The following is a 7,767-nucleotide window of genomic DNA, read 5'->3' on the forward strand; positions in this document are numbered from 1 at the left end:
ACATAAGGGACACAAGAAGGCTGGATCAGAGGGGCCTCGGGCTAGGGGCTAAGTGGACTTGTCGTTTGTTTGGGGGTCTCGGTTTGGGATCAGCGCCTGTGGCCCACAACTCCGCACCTGGCCTCCTCTCCGGGACTGGTCGCCCCACTTGTCCCACCCCCCCCCCCCCCCCCGCCCCCCGGACCTTTCCCAGGCGCGCAGCCGCCCAGGGGCTCGAGCCCCGCTCGCCCCGCTCGCCCCGCCCCGCCCAGCCTCCGGCGAGGTGGAGAGCCGCCCAGGTGAGGAGGCCGCCGCACTTCCGTCCAGGTGAGGGCAGCAGCTGTACTTCCGCCAGGTGAGGAGGCCGTCCGTGCCCGCAGCCCCGGGGCTCCCACCCCGCCGTCGCCCGACCAGGTAACGCTCGCTCGCGGCGGCGCACCCAGCGGGGACCGCGCGGGAGCCGTGTCCCGAGCCCGTGGGACGGCGCGCTGGGCAGCTCGCAGGCCTAAGCGGCGGCCGGCGACCTACCCAGCCAGCCCCGCGCGGACGTCCAGGCCCGGCCGGCCGGCCTGCGAGCGCAGCGATCGCGCGTGCTCGCGGATCTAGCGGCCCGCGGCCTCCCGGAGCGGGGCGGAGCCTCCCCGCGGTCGGGGGGAGGGAGGGGAGGGAGCAGAGGGACCGAGCTGGCCTCGAGTGGGCCTCGCGTCCCTCCGGCCTGTCTCTGCTGAGCTGGGGAGATGGCTCTCAGTCTTTGGGAAAGTTACTGGATTCCTGCCGGGAATCAAGTTCTGGAAAGCAGTTCCACGTCTTTCCCACCTTTCGAATGCCCCACCCCTCCTTGGAATCTTCCCTGGACTGTTGGTCCCTTGTACTTTGCCTCCTGTGGGCTCTTCCCACTTCTGATTCGAATTCCTCATTGACTTGTTTGTCTCGGCGGTCCAGAGGCCACACCTTGCTGGGCCTGATTTTTCTAAACTGTCTCTAACCTGCATCTGACCTGTGGTCTCACCGTCTTGTCCGATTGTCTCTAACCTGCATCTGACCGGTCGTCTCACTGTCCAACGGTTGTGTCTTCAATGAAGAAGCTTAGGGATGTCTAGCATAATCTCGGTTCCTTTGACACAGCTAGACCACATTCCAGGACTACGAGCCTTCCCCTGGCTTCCAATTCACCATTTATTTCTAGGGAGAGGTAGGGAGAGGTGGGATAAAAACTGGAATCTGTTTATTTTGCAGAATTAGAAGATGGGAGGTGAAGTTGTGACCTTTTGCTGTTTTAGGGCACAAACGGCCTTTATAAGGATTAATGAAATTTTAAGATATTTTGAACGTTAATAAATGCGGATGTGGAAGTACCCATACTAATTTAGATGCTGTTACTGGTGGCATATAGTGGACTTGTCATAAGAAGAATGATTTGATTTAAAATTGAGTTGTATGAAGTTGTCACTGGAATTGAACTTCGTCTTCATAAACTCCACTTACTGATTATTATTATTGTCTGGTGGGGAGGGGGAATCTAATCTAGCACCACACACATACTGACTAGATGTGTCCTGTCCCTTAGTTCCACCCATAGCCATTGAGCTTGTATGGAGCTAACATAAATTCATTGTAGGGAAAACAAGGGAATTTTCGAAAAAGGAACATAGCAGAACAGTTGACAGGAAAACTGGAGGTGAACTTATGTGAAGGTGGGAAAAGGAGGGGGATGAGGGGGGGAACGGTGTGTGTGTGTGTGTGTGTGTACGCGTGCGCGCAGGGGCACACGTGTGGAAATGACCAAAATATATTGTATATCTCTCTGACATGGTCAAAGAATTAAAGGAAGAAAAAAGGATCTAGCAGCAACCAGAAACCCATTTCACTGATGAGAAAAAGTAAACCGTCACATGACTCCTTTCTTCCACTTTGTATTTTTAAAGATAAAAGTGTCTGTGTTTTCTTATATTGAACTCACTTGTAAAACCTTGAATTTTTGAGACAGTCCAGTGTTTCCCAGTTCTTACAGGGGGTTTAATAATTATTCGTACATCAAACAGCCAAGCAGTCTGAACTTGCTTGCTTTGTTAAAGTTTTAACAAAATCTCATTAGTTTGAGGGAAGTCACAAAAAGGGGTTAGTTCCTTGAAGTCTTTCCTCGAATTGGTGGGAGCATTAAATTCCTTGAGAAAACAAGCTAGTCTGCCTTAATATTTGAAGTCACATAGCCATTGCTACTTAATTTTTTTTCTTAAACTGGGATTTTTGCATAGATTTGGATGTCTCTTGGAGCTCCCAGTGTAGATTCTGTTGCAAATGGAAGGAAGTGTAGTGCTTGCGTTTATTTGTATGTCTTTACTGGTGCTGAGGACAGAAAGCCAGGGCCTTGTGGTGCTGAGGACCCAATAGAGTTTGAAGGTAGGCCTTGGTCCACTCCTGCCCTGGAGAGTCATTTGTGCTGGTCCTCTGTCTGGAAATGATCTGCCTGAGATTTGAAGAGGCTGAAAGGCTACAGTTGTGTCATCTGTCACAGCGAGCAGTTGTTCTCCCACTCTGCTCAGATGCAGCCAGGAAGAAGGCAAACCTGTGAGCATTCTTATCTGGATAGTCAGAAACTGAGCTGAGACACAAAAGCCTTTGCTAAAAACATTGGCAAGCTCTTTCCGAAAAAGTCTAGGTCACTACTTTGTTGCAGAAACACTGGCACAAGTGAAATAGGGCTCTTTGGAATGAATGTGTTGTAAGTGTGAAATGCACACTAGATTCTAAGAGAGTGTAAAAGAAGTTTAAGCTGGGGCTGGTGAGATGGCTCATTGGGTAAGAGCACCCGACTGCTCTTCCGAAGGTCCCGAGTTCAAATCCCAGCAACCACATGGTGGCTCATAACCATCTGGAACAAGATCTGACACCCTCTTCTGGAGTGTCTGAAGACAGCTACAGTGTACTTACATATAATAAATAAATCTTTAAAAAAAAAAAAAAGAAAGAAAAGTTTAAGCTATCTTATTTTTACATTATTTGCCTATTTCAACGATGGTTTGTATATATTGGATTAAGTTAAGCTTACATATTAAAGTTAAATTTGTCTTTTTTAAATTATTTTTTATGTTTTAACTTTATTTTTCTATTTTATGTGCATTGATGTTTGACCTGCATGTGGATAAGATCCGTTGGAGCTGGAGTTTATAGACAGTTGTAAGCTGTCTTGTGGGTCCTCCTGTCTCTGCCTTCCTACTACAGGGATCAAGAAGGCGAGTCCGCTGGAAGCGCAGCCAGTGCCCTTAACTGCTGAGCCAGCTCTCCAGCCCTAATTTTGTCTTTTATATGATACTATCAGAAACATCCTTGTTTTCTATTTTTTGGTTTTTAAAACAAGGTTTTTCTGTGTAGCCCTGGCTGTCCTGGAACTCACTCTGTAGATCTGGCTTGGAACTCAGAGATGCGCCTGCCTCTGCCTCCTCTGAGATTAAAGGTGTGCACCAGCACTCTCTGGTTCTTTTTTATTATTTTTAAAATTACATGTATGTGTGGTTATGTGTGAGTGCCTGTGGAGGGAGGCCAGGGTAGAGCCTTGACATGGGCACTGGGAACTGAATTTGGATCTTCTGTAAGAACAGTATTCACACTGAACTGCTCAGCCATCTCTTTAGCCCTGGCCAGAAATTTTTAAAATGACATTTGTGGCTCGCATTCTATTTCTGGAGGGGAGACTGACTGACTAGGTAAGGACTTGATTTGTATTTACCCTCCAGCAGGGTGTGATGTACAGAGCTGTCAGGACTCCAGTGTAAGGTGACTTGTGTTTGAGACAGTAGCCTCAAACTCACCATCCTCTTGCCATGGAATGCTAGGTACAGTTGTGAACCACCGTGTTGGCCTTAAAGTAACTTAAAAATCCCAATTTATAGGTTGGGCACGGTGGCGCCCATCATTGATCTCTGCACTCAGGAGGTAGAGACAGAAGTATCTCTGTGAGTTCTAGGCCAGTCTGGCCTATGTAACAAGTTCTGTACCAACCAGGGCTACATGGTAAGACCCTGTCTCAAAACAAAAACAAAACAATGTATAGGCCTCTTCTTGATCACTTGTTTTGTATTAATTGAACTGATGAAAAGTTTTATTGTTTAATCTTCTCAGTATTGATTACATAGCAAAACCACAAATGACATTAACTTCTTTGAAATTTCAAAATGTTATGTAATTTTGATTGAAAAGAAATGCTAGCAGTAATATTTTTCTTGAGTGTGTGCTGTGTGCTAGGCTAAATTTTATTTAGTCCTCTCAACAATTAGATCTTTTGAAAGAATCTTTTCTGAATTCTTTTTTTTTCCCTCTCAAATATTTACTAACTTTAGAAGGAAAGGGAGGTGAGATAAATGAATGTTGAAGGTTAGGGTGCACCTAGCTTGTCCTGTTCAAGTTGAAATTTCTTCTTATTTTTAGTTATTTGCCCAAAAGGTAGTGAGTATTTGATATTTTCTCCCCTGTGAAGCTAATTCTCAGTGGCATCTATGGTTCCTCCATGTTTTCATTAGCATTGTCCCCTTGTGTTTTAATTGAGTTTTCCTGACTTGTGAACTACAGGTGATAAGACATTCAGAACATCAGTTAGATAATGTTATACAGAATGGCTCAGAGTGTTGTATTGAATAGATGCTAAAATACTTACTTCAGCAGCAGACAAGTATGTTCGTTCTCTCTCTCACTCACACACTCTCCTTTTCTTTTATTCTGGGAAAGGTTGAGACAGGGTCTTCCTGTGTAGCCCAGGCTGACCTGGAACCCAGTGTGATTTAGGTTAGCCAGAACCTCTTAGCAACCCTTCTTCCTCAGCCTGCGTGTGTTTGAATCAAGGAGAATAGACATCAGTGGAAAGGGTGTCCAAACCCTAAGATGGCCTTGCTTGTCAGTTCACTATGTTGTTTTGAATTCCGAAATATGGTATGACCGTAATTCCTGGAGCTCATGAGGGCATAGTCTTCATATGGAGAAACAGGGAAGCATTGAGGTGGTAGCTATTGTTAGTGGGTTCTGAACATTCAGGTCCTGTTAATGGAGGTCTGTGATTGCAGCATCCATTAAAAACATATCAGAGACTTAATACGTGTGAAAATTGTTCAGATTTGTTGCTTGTTGCTTATGGTGGAGGGGGACTATCACCAACAGAATGACACACAGCAGTTTAATTTCTACAAAATGAAACAAATTACAGAGAGAGTACTGTAAGGAATTGACTCTTGAGAGTGTTTCCGTGATAAGATGAATCTTGCCAACTGAAGCACTCTGAGGAACATGATTTTTCTCATGGTATCTTCCAACTTGGATTTCAATATTTTCTCCATATGCAGCTTTAGCATGCTACAATTGCTTTTCTTATGTTCTAGGAATGGGGTGTTTTGACAGTGGAGGCATTTAATTTTTTATATTCAGTTGGTTTAGGAACGCTTTCACCAGGCCTTTGTAGGAAACCTAACTTGTGTTCCTGGAAATTTTGGGGTGTCCCAGCAGAGTTGCTACATGTCACCAGGGGAATTGGTGTACTCCCCTCTTGGAGTTCATAGTATTGTTATTGAAAGAATTTGAGGATGGGCTCAGAAGGAAGCTTGAGGACAGTTTTAGTAGAGTGTAGGAAGACCAGCTGCAAACCCAGGCGACTGCCCAGAGGAGGCTGATGGGGAAGAGGAAGAGAAGAATTCCCACTATCTGACTGAGTCACGGGGTCCAGCCACACAGTCTTGTGACAAAAAGGGGAGGGGGGCCTCCAGAGAAAGAGTAAGAATTCCAAATTACAGAAAGGGCATTTTTAGGCTTTGGCCAGCATCCAAAGAAAAAAGAAGGGAGGGACAGGAAAAAAACCGTGCCTTCTGAGTGGTGCTTGTAGGGCAGACCTAACAGAGCTCCATGACATTACGGATAATTATTCCTCCTATCTCTTCAGCATGGATTAAGAAGGATCAAGCCTTCCTGAGTCTGGTCCCTAAACCAGATGATTGATCTCCCAACTGGAATGTTAAGTCTCCACCCAGGCCAGAGATGCCATTCCCCTGACCAGAGCAAATAGCTTTCCCCTAATGGGCCCTTAATGCCACTGTAACACTTGTTTGTTTTGCATGACAGCCGATTCAGTCAGAGTTCTGGTGGCAGCCTCCACCACTCTTTGGTTTGGATTCTGTTTGTTATTTAATGAGTACCTAGTAAATGTTGAGCTTTGAGGACAAAGGGACCAGGATAAATCCTGACCTCTGGCTCTGAAGGAAGTAGACTTTTTTTTTGTTTGTTTTAAAGAACTTCATTAAGACTTTACATGTAATATTAAGCTCATGTGTATTTTTCAGGCTTCCTGATTCAGTGAGCTGTGGAGCTGTGACCCTCCCAGGTGTAAAGGTCCAGTTGAAGTGTGCACTTCAGTGAGCGCCAGTGCTTTCCCAGCACAGTAGCCGGGACCTCATTTCCCAAAATCCCAGATAGATGAGCAGATGTCTGTTAGTAGGAAATTGAATTCTCATGAGCCAACAGACATCTGAAAAGTGTTGACCTTTTTGGCCTTCATTTTTCTTGGATTCTTTTTTTCCTCCCCCTGAGATAGGGTCTTAGTGTGTAGCCCAGGCTGTCCTCAAGATTTAATAGGGTCTTAGTGTGTAGCCCAGGCTGTCCTCAAGCTTGAATCCTCTTGCCTTGGCCTCCTGAGTGCTGGGATTACAGGGGTGCGGTACCACATCTGACACTTTTACCACTGTTTTATAATTATAAAATTAGTACTGTTTTTTGTTTATTTTTATTGTAGTAGAGAGAATAAAACTCACATGCTAGGTAAATATTCTACCCCTGAGCTAAAATCTTAACTCCATATTTTTTAATAAAAATTCAAACAACTCCAAAATCTATAAAGTGAAAGAGACTAATTTTTGTTATTATTTTTCTCTGGTGTTGGGGATTGAATCCAGGATCTCATGCATGCTGAACACACGTTCTACCACTGAGTTATAACCTCAAATGCTAACTTTTATATTCCTCTTTTCTATTTTCTGGAAGCAATGACTATTACTTCCTAAATTTTTTTCTCTAGAAAATTCTCCAATGCACACGTTTCTGTCTTACAGAAATATGGAAATAATGCAAATTATTAAGTGCTTTATTAATCCCTTAAGTGCTGCGTTTCACATCACTTGTGCATGTTGTACAGTTTTCCTGTTTTATACAAAGGGTAGATTTCCAAGCATGCTCAGTTCTTACATGGATTCAAATCTCACTCAACTCCAGCTGTACCTGTTTCAGGAGTGAGACGCAGCTAGCTGTCTCTGCTGGAGGAGCCCTTGCCAGCAGGTAACTGTCACTTCCCTTCACTCAACAGAACACTGCCAACACGCTTGAAGTGTCGATATAGGAAACCACTCCTGAGTGTATTTTTATAGCCTTTTACTGAAATTCTTATTGTCCATCGAAGTAAAATTCAGTCTCAGAACACGCTTATTTTGAATAGCAAGTGGTTTGTTGTTAAGCGAATGGTTTTGATGCTAGGAATATGTTCCCTTGAGCAGGAGAGAATAATGAAATACAAAGAATACTTGCTGGCCATTAGAGACTTCATGTAGAACCACAAATCTCTCAAATTTAGAGAAGATTTATCCTCTTACTAGTTGATTGTAGTCAGGATCACACAGCCTGCCCTGTCGAATTAGGTTTTTAATCACATGGTAACCAAACGTGACCTGCCGGTGCATAGTTATGGCTTTTTTTTTCACTTTTTTAATTATTATTTTCTTTATTTACATTTCAAATGCTATCCCAAAAGTTTCCTATACCCCT

General features: G+C 44.3%; 1 protein-coding gene across 3 annotated transcripts in view; it reads left to right on the top strand.

Moving 5' to 3' along the window:
- Positions 1-255: 255 nt before the first annotated feature.
- The window catches only part of Patj (PATJ crumbs cell polarity complex component), a 312,739-nt gene continuing 305,227 nt past the window's right edge, over positions 256-7,767 (top strand). For 2 of the 3 annotated variants that reach the window (XM_021200048.2, XM_029539757.1), the window contains exon 1: positions 256-393. The gene's annotated coding sequence lies outside the window, so the exon portion shown is untranslated. The remainder of the gene's footprint in view (positions 394-7,767) is intronic. The other variant, XM_029539756.1, reaches the window with a different exon arrangement.

This window comes from Mus pahari, chromosome 6 (genome assembly GCF_900095145.1).
Source record: "Mus pahari chromosome 6, PAHARI_EIJ_v1.1, whole genome shotgun sequence".
NCBI classification, from domain to species: domain Eukaryota; kingdom Metazoa; phylum Chordata; class Mammalia; order Rodentia; family Muridae; genus Mus; species Mus pahari.